The sequence below is a fragment of the Vigna umbellata genome, chromosome 5 (genome assembly GCF_029865625.1).
Source record: "Vigna umbellata cultivar VRB3 chromosome 5, Vumbellata_1.0, whole genome shotgun sequence".
Lineage (NCBI taxonomy): Eukaryota > Viridiplantae > Streptophyta > Magnoliopsida > Fabales > Fabaceae > Vigna > Vigna umbellata.
Genome location: NC_142169.1, coordinates 54,426,583 through 54,440,219, shown reverse-complemented (window position 1 = coordinate 54,440,219; position 13,637 = coordinate 54,426,583).

Sequence of the window (13,637 nt, the reverse complement as noted above, 5' to 3'; positions counted from 1 at the left end):
GAAATCGATTATTATTAACAAGTAAATATTAATAATTTTAATTTATATATAATATAATATGACTTAATACTTCTTTTAGTCTCTTGAAATAAGGGGAGATATTCATAATCGTTCTACTTTTTTTTAAAAATTTAAAAAGATTTCAACTTTTGAAAAAACTGGTCAACTTTTGAAAAGACTGGTCAAGTTAATCTTTTTTGGTTACTGTGTCAAATTTTTAACCCTTAGAAATTTGACACCGTAACAAAAAATGATTAACTTGACTAATTTTTTTAAAAATTGGGACCATTTTAAACTTTTTAAAAAAGTATCACGATTTTGAATATTCCCTTTTTTTTCAAGGGACAAAAGAGATATTAAGCCTATAATCTATAATCTGTTGTGAATTTAAGGAGTAGTATTCCAAGGGAGAAAAATCGTTGACATGTTACAACTGTACAATAAATAACAAATGATACACTTATTGACTTGTTGATGAAATTGATACTATGAACAAACAATAAACATTAAAACGTGCTATCATAAATTTAATAGAAGATATTATATTACCTTATTCTTTTTAAAAAAGTAAAATTAAAAGCACTCAAATACTGTGGAATGAAATTAAAGTAGTTATTATAATGATAGAAAAGTTTATTAAACCTGAAAATTAATAATGCAGATTTATCTCATTTTTATATATTTTCAGAATTAAAATCTTGGTTTATGAATAGAACGATGAAATTAATTCCAATAAATAAACAATAGTGCTAAAAGAAATTAAAACAAAATCCTTAATAATTGAGCAGTAGATGGAATATGTCGTTTTGAATAATGAATATCGTGAAGGTATCGTCGTTTTCAATAATCAGAACTGAAAGATACATGAGAATACAGGGACCATGGATGCTGCAAAATTTGTAAATTACTTTGCAATTTTGTAACACGTGTAAAGCATGCCCTTCAATACTTTGATTTTTGGCTAATATTTTACATCATCGTACTGTCCATCTCCATTTTCTCTCCAAGATTCTATTTTAATGTAACATTCATCTTATATATATGAATTATGTTAAAGATATTAAGAACGTTAAGATAATTTTATTTTGTGATGATAAATACGAATATTAAAGAAAATTTTGTTTATTAATAAATAGATAAAATTTTTAAATCACATTATTTTCTTTTATATTCTGACATTGTAAGTTAAATGGTTTTTTCAAGAAAGTAGTGTTAGTAAAATCATTCTGCACTTCATTATCATTACGAATTAAAGAATTAAGGTAAACTTCCGCGTTTAGTTTAAAATAATTTAACATGATATATTCAAGTTTCTATAATTGATAGTTTTTTTATTTTTTATCAAGGATTCTAATAATTGGTATTGGAATCATTATCACATATTGATCATCAATAGATTATTCTTTTCTAATTAAATTAGATCACATGACTTAAAATTTTCATATAATATCATGATTCATGTTGTTTATTAATGAGTTTAGCTACAAAAATTAAATCAATGAGAAAATATAATTATAAAGTTATATATATATATACACACACACACATATATATATATATATATATATATATATATATGGACAATATCATCTACATGTCATTCTTGTTGAGATTCCAAGTGTGAGTCTAACTCTCACATTGGATAGAAATAAGAAAGTAGAACAATATATAAAGGTGAAAAACCCAACTGTCCATCTCTCACACAAAAAAACATAAAAGTATCTTATGTGTATATAAACACATGTCCATCTCATGTTTTATCTGATGTGGGACTTTGTTTGTATCCAACAATTCTGTGATTGGTCCAAAATTACTCCACAATTAATAATAATAATCATAAACACCAACATGAACCAATCATAAAATGACACATAGATGATGTTAAAATGTTGTCAAAATATCATTATCCTCTATATATATTCTATGTCGAAAATTATTGAATCATTAACATAACGTTAGCAATAATTATATATTAAAAACAACTCGAACATAAGAGTCGTCAAATATATTCTATGTCGAAAATTATTGAATCATTAACATAACGGTAGCAATAATTATATATTAAAAACAACTCGAACATAAGAGTCGTCAAATATAAACACTATAATATATATATATATATATATATATATATATATATATATATATATAGGTATATAAAACCGAGAATATCTATTTCCAAACATTAAACACCTCACGTGTAACTTCAACCTCTATGAAATGACTTCTCCTATTTTTTTTTTTTTTAAACCCCTTTAGTAGCCCCTATTTATGTTAGGTTTTCCAGTTAGATCTGTTTATTAAATTATTTTCCAATAGAGTCCTTAAAAGTGAAAAATTGATTCAATTAGGTCTCTACGGTTAAATTGAGTTAACAGGGTTAAGTTTTTTATGACCTGGCAGGACGTGGTTAATTTTTAATACGTGGTATAAGCACAGGTTGTTGCGTGGAATATATAATTAAAAAATAAAAAAAAAGTTTTTGAGAATTGAAACTCAAATTAGGGTTCATCATCTTCAACCGCTTCCTTCATCTATTTGAGTGTTTAATGATGTCTCTAGGTTTGCAGGTTGGTGGATTTGTGAAAAAAAGAGACTTATGGAGATGAATGATGCACTGATTCTCGCAATTACTCGAAGAAGGAGAAACGAAGTGTTGGAGCTCTCCTGGCGTGGTCTCGTGACGACGCAAGGAGTTCGTGATTCTTGCGGCTGTGCTAACCAGCCATGAACACCCTTTGGAAATTTCAATCAACCCCATATCATCAAGGTCCGCGCAGTTACCAACAGACAAAGACTGAAGTCCATGACTGAGAACAACTCCGTCAAGCTTAGATCCAAGGACTAAGCATCCCATGAAACTGGCCTAATTTCAGAACCCTCAAATTAGGGCACTTCGAATATATTTCTAATCTTACTGATATTTTTATATATAAATGAATTTTGAATGAAATATAATTAGAGAATAATTGTCTACCCTTAAATAAGGGAAACTTTTATTATTATCCTTTCTACTACACAACTTTTCTACATAGCTGCTATCCATGGTGCTGCTTCAATCAGGAGAAAAATTTGAGAGTATTGAGCTGAAGTTGTGATTCTCATTGTTTATTTATTATTTTTCTCCCCTCCTTTTTCTTAATTACCTCTGATTTATTTATTATTGCTTTCTTCTTGAATATTCATAGAACTACGTTATGTCGATTACAGGGTGATAACGATGGAAAGCTAAATTCATTTTAGCTTTTAATTTTCTTATCTTACACTATTTATTGAAAGGATTATCCAAACAAAAATTTTGATGCCCTTTTAAAAGAATTAACAAACTATAGAATACAAATATGTTGTCTTTACAAATTTAATCTCCTTTTAAACCTACAAGTTATGCAGAAAGTTATACAGAATGTGACATCTTCTCCTTTTAAATGAATCATAACAGAAAATAATTGGATGGGTATTATAGGTATGGAATTTTCTATTGAAAAGCTAGTAAATAAGCAACCCACCACTCACTCTGATATATGGCATAATTCACTGATAAAGTGGTAGAATCAGATAAATAAAATTTACAAAAGAAAAGTTATTCATTTTAGGAACACTACACAAGAACTCGTGCTTGTATTTCTGCAATATAAGCAAGTGGCCAATGTTTTCAATAAAAATTGTACATGGTTTCAAAATGTATGCTGATAAAAGACCTCCAAAATCAGAATTTTATTGGATAAATTCCATAATAGAATTTTATTAAAACACATGAATAAACCACTAGCCAGAGAACTAGCACCTCCAAACAAAATATCGGTATCATCAGCAAAAAGAATTTGTGATTGGACCTAAATTATACTAAAATTGTGAATCAGAAAAATTAGGTATAGCCAGTGAGAGGAACCCAACACTTCTAGCACCAAACTACTATCCCTCACATTTTTACAAACATATAACACCAACACTTCCAAAAGAGAAGTCCGAAGAACAAAATCACTAGAGTAGCACGACTAACCCTACAATCTTCTCCCTCGAAACCCCGTCCTCTATGCGATTCGAAAACGACGATGTATCAGCCAAGTGAAGGAGTTTGAGCTTCGAACAATTAAATGGAATAACAACCAACAATGAACCCTGTATATCTCAGATCGAAGGTGCAGGCCACAAGAAAGGACTCCAAATTAGGACACAATGTGGTAATGGATTCGATTTCATGAAACTTTTGTGCTCGAATAACACTCTCATTTCCAATTTTTATCAAACACGAAAGCCCTAAAATACTCTTTCCAGTAACGATTTCGCGCAATGTCGAAGAACACTTTCAGAATTTTAATCCCAATTTCAATGAACCTTATTTCGTAATCACATTATACATTTCAGAAAACCTAATTTTAAACTGTATAATATAATGAAATTCCACGTGTGCTTATGCCACATATTAGAAATTAACCGCGTCAACCTACCAGGTCATAAAAAAACTTAAACCCGTTAACCCAATTTAACAGCAGAGACTTAATTGAATCAATTTGTCACTTTTAAGAATTCTATTGGAAAAAAAATTAATAAAGGGATTTAAGTGAAAAAACTCAACATAAATAAGGACTATTAAAGGGGTTTAACTTTTTTTTTTGGAAACGATTCAATGAGTCTAAAGAATTATTATATGTTTTATATCATTTTTAAATTTATTTTATACTTCTTAAATAAAAAAAATTAAAATGAAACAAATATTATCTTTCACTACAACATTCTAAAACAAATTCAAATTTATAAAGTGTGTCAAATCATTGTGTATAAAAGAAATTCAACTCGTCACTAAAATACATAGAAAATGGTGTAATCCGGAGACGTAACATATTTATTGGTAGATAAAATTGCATTTTGGTGTTTTTAGTTATCTATTAAAAAATAAAATTATCCTTTAATTACCACATACGATCGCATAACTGTAAAAAATACTTAAAGACAATATTATACAATTTTCTTACCTTGAAATTTGTTTTAATAAGATGTTAATGATTATTAATTAGAGTGAGTTAATGTTATATTTTCTTAAATTTAAACATATTATCATAAATTTATATTTTTACGTAAAGAGACGAAAAGTATTTAAAAGAATGAAGTTAATATTATTGTAGAAGGAAATTTTCAATTTTAAAAATAAATTATCTTTCTGGATTGTTAACATTACAAGTCTGAGTGTGAGATTTTTTATGACGTGAGATTTTATGAAGTTGAGACTAAATGAGATTTTATGAAGTTAACAATGAAATATTACATCTTAAAAAATGGGATTAAATATGTTTTCAAATTCTAAATTTAGGTATGAAATTAAAATTTGTTCTTGTTGTAAATTTTGATAGATATTTATTTTTAAATTTTTAAAAACGAATAGTTATTTTCATTTAATCACCTTAACTTTTTTCTACATGTTAAATGGTATTTTAGGTTGACATTTGAATTAAAACGTGTCAATTATTGTAAAATAACTCAAATCCTAGTCTAAAACACTATTTAAGTGGTAATAAAGAGTTAACATTGTGAGGTTAAAATAACTACATTCATTCACTCTTAAAGTTTAAGAATTAAAATGTATCAAAGTTCATTATATGAACAAATTTTAATTTTGCATGTATGATTATGAGTTAAAGCATATTTAACTAAAACATATATATATATATATATATATATATATATATATATATATATATATATATATATATATAAAAGGTTTAATTGCTTGGGTGGTCCTTACTTTTAGGGTAGTGTGTCTATTTGGTCCTTACTTTTAAAAAAGTGTCAACTTTATCCACAATTGGATTAATGTACATCAATCAAGTTCATTCTGTTAATTTTCCAAGAACGACATTAATTGTGTGGTGATGTGGCAAAACAGTATGGTGATGTGGCAAAATACATTTGCAACGAGTAAAAATGTGTAAATTTATCGTGCAATGGTGTTCTTAACGGTTCTTTTAAAAGATATGCTTGTAGCTTGCCCTAAGTGAAGTTTGACCCCTAAGTGAAGTTTGGAGCTTGTTCTTTTATCGTTGCGAGTTATGAGTTAGGACTTGGTTCACAAAGTGTTTTTTTCTTGTTGCGAGTTGCTTCACGAAGTGTTCTTCTGTCATTTTGAGTTTGTTCACGAAGTGTTCTTTTGTTGTTGCGAGTTGGTTGACGAAGTTGAACTGTCATGGAATCAATGTTGTTCGTCTTGCTCATGTGGGACCTCTCCTGGTGGTTCATCAAGAGAATTGGTTGGAACAAAAATATTTTATTGTAGGGAGGTCGTAGTCCTGAGAGTGGCCAAAACTATTAAGAATGGTGGGAAAACTTTTGGGGTTGCCCTACAAGGTTTGATGTGTGGTTTTACTTTTTCATTGGGGTAATTTTTTTTGGTGTTAATGAAATGTTTGTTATGGTTGGACTTTTTGAACATCAAAGTACAAATGAAGATTTTCAAGGATTCAATTGTTTTAAATGGCGCAATGAAGATAACGGGGATGAAAGGGATGCTATTATTGCTAGGCAAAGGAGAAAGATCAATACTATGGAAAAATCACTTATGGTTTCTAAGAAATGGGAGAAGTTATTAATATGAATGTTATGTTTAAAAATCCATGAAATGTTGTAAAAGTGACATGTTGTCATGACCAAACTATGTAGTTTGTGGGTTGTATCAAGTGTGATAAACTTGGATATAAATGATGTTATTGTAATGTGATGTTATTAAATGAATCAGAAATTTTGTCTAATATAAAAAGACATTCAAGTGAAATTGTGCTTCAAATACACATGATATTCATTTCAATATACATTCAAACAGTGAACATTGTTCTTCAAAAGACATTAGCTGACTTCCTTGAGGATATGCAACAACTATGGTTGATGCTTGTGTTGCTGGTGGGCTTGCCTGATGTCCTGTTTGAGTTACTTGTGGGCAACTAGTTCTTTTGTGTCCAAGTTGTTTACATACTCTACATCTCTTATGTGTTCCTCCTAGCCTTAGTTGTGTTTCTCCTTATCTTAGTTGTGTTTCATCCTTCTTTAGCTCCCAAGACTTTAGTCTTCTTTTCTTTTTCGGTCTTCTAGGTAAAACCCTTTTAGGTGGAGGTAAAACATCACATTTTGAATTCATTTCCCATAGATGGCGTTGACAGGGTATATCATTATATGTTTCTTCATAGGTTGACCTCCTAAATCAGTGTGGGTTTAGTCTTCTCCATTGATATTTAAAAATTTCACGAAACGCAGTGCGTGACAGCATGAGATTCTTGTTATAGTCCATTTTTTGCAACTACATTCTATTTTATCTATGTCTACCACAAACTTATCACCAATGGTGGACGTGTGTGTGACCTCAAATATTTTCAATCATAACCAATTGTAAAACGAAAATGAATTTAAAATTAGAATGGGTCAATCCATATTTAATCATGAATAATTGAAGTTGTTGGAAAATCATACCTAGGTATCTAATATTTTGTGTTGTGTAAATTCCTTTTCTAGTCTTTTTTTAATATTTGGTCATAGGCAACCTTCACATGCAGTTATCTTGTTTCTATGTGTTGCCCATCTTTTCATCAGGTAAGTATGAATGTCTTCCATCATTATTATGATGGGCTTACTGATCGAGGTCATACCCAAATCAAATTAATATGCAATTAAAGTACAGTATATTAGGAAGTGACTCCTAGGTTGTTTCTTAAGGACCACTTCTCTTTGACAAAGTATCAAACACTTGGTGGGGTTTTTTGGAAGAGTTACGTTAACTAAAATTAACTAATACTAATGCAAAAACAGAGTATAACGTCACACGTTCAACGTCTAACCACTCAATAGCCAATGTTAAAAATGACCGATGGCAATTTTGTAAATAAATGCAATTATTAAACATCGTTTAAAATTATAATTCGATGTAAAAGGATATAAAACGTCAAATGTCTCAACGTTAGACGTCAAAAGGTTAGTGAAATCAATAAAAATTTGAGCGGGAGATTGAAAATTCATTCACTTTATCTTAGCACGCGAGACCCTCTTCTCTGCTCAAACTTTTCTCGAACGAAGTTTAAGGACCATCACATGTAATCTTTCTTTTATTTGATACAAATGCATGTTAATTAACTACTTTAGGTATGATTTTCGTTTGTTTTCACCTATTATTTTCGTGTTCTTATGCACATTCTGTTTTCTCTCTCACTGGGGGTGTCAACACTCAATTTTGTCCGGGTTGAAAAAAAGAAGTGTTTTTATTGGTTTTTTTTTATTTTATTTTACCTTTTTGTTTTATTCTATTTTTATGTATTTAGATTTTTGCTTTTAATTCAATTTTTACTTTTCTTATCTTCAATTTTGTTTTAATAGAGTTAATAATTAAAAAATTAAAAAATGAAATTAAAACTGAAAATAAATAATAAATAAAATAAAAATTAAAAAAAGGGGAAAATAGAAAACGTGGGAAATGGGTATGTGAGACGTGGCTGGGGTGAGGGGGACCAGGTGGTTAGAAAGGAATATTTCCCAAGATTTTGGGAGGGGATTTTGTTGGGATCAGAGAGAGAGAATAGAAAGGAGGAGGGCATACGGGGAACGATCAGTGCGGGAATCATCACCCAGATTCACCATCTTTGGACCTGAAGAAAAGAGAGACGCCAGCAAAAGGAAAGAAAGGATTGGAGACGCAAGGTTGGCAAGAGTAATAGAGAGGTAAGTAATATCTAACACTCCAGGGTCTACTCCGATTGTTGTTAAATTTGTATGTGAATATTGTTGAATGCACTGGATATTTGTATATGCTCATTATCACCAAACATCTTCAATCTTCACCTCCAACACTTGACTTCCAATATCCATGATCATCTTCATTCCCTGCTGCATATTCCACCCATCATCACGGTCTCGCAAACTTGGTACTCCTCCATTTACTCAACCAAACCTCATTCCCTCATTCACTCATCAACCGTTATCCTCAAACTGCATTATACAAAGCCACAGTCTAGAACAATGACCAATTTCCAGCATCCAAACACAAGCCCATACTTTACCTTCACTGAGCCAAAACAGGGATTGACCACTGTGTCGTTCACTGTCGTCTTCAACCGCGCAACACCGATCTCCCTTTCCATTCATTCTTGTTCAATCTGGGAAGAGACACACACCACCACCTTCAGGTTCACCATCCCGTTGTAGGACACTAGATTAGGGTAGTGGTGCTGAGGGGAAGAGGAGAAGGTTCTCTGTGCTATTCTCGGTGAATCGGACGACGGCTTCGGCGGCAGGCGACGTTACTGGCAACGCCATAGACGACGTTTCGCGGTGATCGATTTGAAGAAGTATTGGCACATGTGTGGCGGAGGAAGACCCTCCCTGGAGATCAATGTTTTCGAAAAGAGAAGAGCGGAGAAGGTGGCGTCGTGGCTGGTGGTGGTTCTGGTGGTGCAAGTTGTCGCCGGCGAGCCTAAGGTGTGTTCTGGTTGAAGCAACGGTGGTCGGCCATGGCAGAGGTGATGATCAGTTGTGGTGCTGAACAAGAGACCTTGAATCTCTAGAGAAGGTGTGAACCGGCGTGAAGGAGTGGGAATGAGGATGAATCTCTGAACCCCTAGAAAATTCTAGGTTAGAAAGCATTGGACTGGGCCAGGCCCAGAAATGAGCGTACGTCCGGGAGCCTTGGGCCTCTTTTGGAACGTTCGTTAAACATTCTCACCAACGAGCGCTCGTTATCCAAACGAGCGAACGCTCGTTATCCTTAAGCCTTCTTTGACCGTTCGTTCAACATTCTCACCAACGAGCGCTCGTTATCCTTAAGCCTTTTTTGAGCGTTCGTTTCTCACCAACGAGCGCTCGTTATCTAAACGAGCGAGCGCTCGTTAACCTTGAGCCTTTTTGACCGTTCGTTAACCATTCCAAACGAACGAGCGCTCATTATCCAAACGAGCAAACGCTCGTTATCCTTAAGCCTTTTTTGAGCGTTCGTTTCTCACCAACGAGCGCTCGTTATCTAAACGAGCGAGCGCTCGTTAACCTTGAGCCTTTTTGACCGTTCGTTAACCATTCCAAACGAACGAGCGCTCATTATCCAAACGAGCGAACGCTCGCCTTTTGGAACGTTCGTTAAACATTCTCACCAACGAGCGCTCGTTATCCAAACTAGCGAACGCGCGTTACCTTAAGCCTTCTTGACCGTTCGTTCAAATCTTCTCCCTGAAGAGCGCTCGTTATCCAAACGAACGAGCGTTCGTTTCCGAACCAATGAACGCTCGTTACTCAGCCTTAATTTCTCAACGTCCGTTCGTCATGCATTCAATGAGCGTTCGTTATTGAGCCTTCGTTCTCAACGTCCGTTCGTCATATCTCTCGACGAACGCTCGTCATTCAGCTCACATTTCTAAACGTCCGTCCGTCATGTTCCCCAATGGACGTTCGTCCTCTCCCCCAACGAACGTTCGTTCTTTACCTAACGAACGCTCGTTATTCTGAATCTCTTCCCAGCGTCCGTTCAGCCTCTCCAATTTCTTTTGTTTATTTATTTTTCTTTATTGTCTTATTTTATCTTGTTCTATTTATTTATTTTAGACATTTACTTATCCTAAGATATATATTAATAATACAATATTGATAGTTTAAATAAAATAATAAAAATTACAAAAATACGTTTTAAAGGTTTAAGCGCACGTGTGACCGCTCGCGTCGTCCTTGTGCTAAAAACCTTTTCTTCTTTTCTTAAATAAATTTTCAAAAATACGTTTTAAAGGTTTAAGCACACGTGTGACCGCTCGCGTCGTCCTTGTGCTAAAAACCTCTTCTTCTTTCTTAAATAAATTTACAAAAATATGTTTTAAAGGTTTAAGCACACGTGTGACCGCTCGCGTCGTCCTTGTGCTAAAAACCTCTTCTTCTTTTCTTAAATAAAATTTCAAAAATACGTTTTAAAGGTTTAAGCACACGTGTGACCGCTCGCGTCGTCCTTGTGCTAAAAACCTCTTCTTCTTCCTTAAATAAATTTACAAAAATATGTTTTAAAGGTTTAAGCACACGTGTGACCGCTCGCGTCGTCCTTGTGCTAAAAACCTTTTTCTTCTTTTCTTAAATAAAATTTCAAAAATACGTTTAAAGGTTGAACACTCGTGTGATCGTTCGCATCGTCCTAGTGTTCAATACTTTTCTCTCTTATTTACGTAATATTAAACGAGGGTATGAGTGCTCGTGCGATCGTCCGCATCAGCCTAGCACTCAATGCTCTCAAGTCATCCTAAATAAGTAGATAACGGTATGAGTGCTCGTGTGATCGTTCGCATCGGCCTAGTGCTTAATATCGTTATCTCTCTTTTCAAAATAATTAAAAATATTTAAATATCATTTTAAAGGTATGAGTACTCGTGCGACCGTTCGCGTCAGCCTAGTACTCATTACCTTCTCGAAAATATTAAAAACATAAAAATCTCCAAAAATTAAAAACATATGCTTTTCCAAACAACAAACAATCTTTTAGCTAGAACTACGTAACCCTGATTTCTCATTTTGAATGAGAATACGTAGGAGCAAGGTCAATCCTTGTCGGGCCCAAAAAACTAAAAAAATATATTTTGTTTATTTATAATTTTATTTTAGGGGATAGTTAAACATTTTGAAAACCACATCATATTCGCGCATTTAGTTAAAGGTACTGCCTTAGGGCAGGCGTTGTAGGGTGCTAACACCTTCCCTACACGTAACCGACTCCCGAACCCAGAATATGGTTTTCGTGGACCGTGCTTTATCATTTTGAGGTTTTTCCATAGTTTTCATAATAAACTATGGTGGCGACTCCAAATCTCTTTTTAAAACCCGTTTTCTATTTGGATCGTCGTCCCGTCGCGATTCCGGTTGCGACAGATGGCGACTCCACTGGGGACGGTTAAGAGAGTCGAGCCATTTAATTAGATGCACGAGTTTGGTGTGGTTTTGCTTTGTGTTTTTCTTTCCCTTTTCTCTATCTATGCTTGATATTTAGAATAACTGCAATAACTGTGGAATATTGAACCCTAGGGTAGACAATATGTTTATATCTGCCTGGGAATTTTTCTGGTTGTTTTGCAGGTGAGGGTTTGGGTGTGCATAATTTCCTCCCTTCACACACACACTTTTGGCATATCATGAGTGGGGCCCTATACCCGGGTCTGAGCGTAGCTTAGAATTAGAGGAGTTGTGTAGCGGTGTCACTCTGGGATGTACTTCCTGTTTGGCTATCGTGAGAACTCCAGCTAGAGTCTGTTCTCTTCATATGTGTTTCCACACCTAGTTGATTACTCGACTGTTGCGGAAATGCTATGAAGGGGGCCATAGCTCTAGTGACCTTTGACCTTTAGGTTCAGGAAATCACCCTTGTGAGATTGCATATACTTGACCTTGAACTCAAAGCAGTGAACCTTTGGTAGGGCACGAAGGGAGGAATATATGCTTCTGTAACCCTCACGCTGTTCGTTTTTTTATGATATTACATTTCATATCATGCATGTGTTTTGTTTTGTCATGTTATTTTATTATCATGCATCATATTCATACATCATTTAGTAACATGTTAATTTTAAGGGAAATCACAGGTACTTACTTGACTTCATACGAGATGGATGTTAACACAAGATCTGATGCTACACGGCACACCGACTCTTCCGATTTAAGAAAGAAGTATAGTCTAAGGACTCATGTGGGAAACTTGACCGGGCTGATAAATTTGGGCAAAAGGCTTAAGACGATAAAGAGAGAAACCTTTCAGAGAAGATATGGAAATTTGTTGAATTTAATGGAGGTTGAAGTACAAATACCCGCTATCACAGCCTTGGCACAATATTATGATTCTCCGCTTCGATGTTTCACATTTCAAGACTTTCAGTTGGCGCCAACCATAGAAGAGTTTGAGTATATCTTGGGTTTGCCATTGGAGGGCACCACTCCCTATCAACATTTAGAGCATCATGCCTCTATACCCACTATTGCTACCATCATGAAATTACATCCCAAGGAGCTTGAAGACAGGATGATGATGAGGAATCAAGTGCATGGGTTATCACAGGGATATCTAGAGCAGTATTTACATCATCTGGCTGATAAAGAGGATTGGGAAACTTTCATGGATGTATTAGCCCTCACCATATATGGCATTGTCTTGTTTCCCAAAATAGAAGAATTTGTGGATTACACCGCGATAGACGTCTTCGTGGCGAGTAAAACCAGATCAGAGAATCCTGTAACAGCAGTTCTTGCGGATGTTTATGGGACTTTGAATTTTTGCCATGAGAGAAAGGGAAAGAAGATTCTTTGTTGCTTACCGGTGTTGTATACATGGATGACAACGCGCGTGTTTAAGGAAATGGTCGACGTTAAGAGTCTATCGGAGACTTTGTCACACCAAGGGCTTAAAGGTAAAGGAGGAAACGATTGGGCCCGTTTCCTTGCCGGCTTGAGCGAAAGAAGTATAAAATGGCGTCTTCCTTGGCTCGGAAATAAACTGGCTATACAACATTGTGGTAGCTTTCCTAATGTACCTCTCATAGGTGCCCGGTACTGTATCAATTACAACCCTCTTTTGGTGCAAAGACAATTTGGGCATCCTATAAAAGGGGCACCTTCATCAGATTACCTTGCTACCCTATTCATTTATTACGAAGACGGGC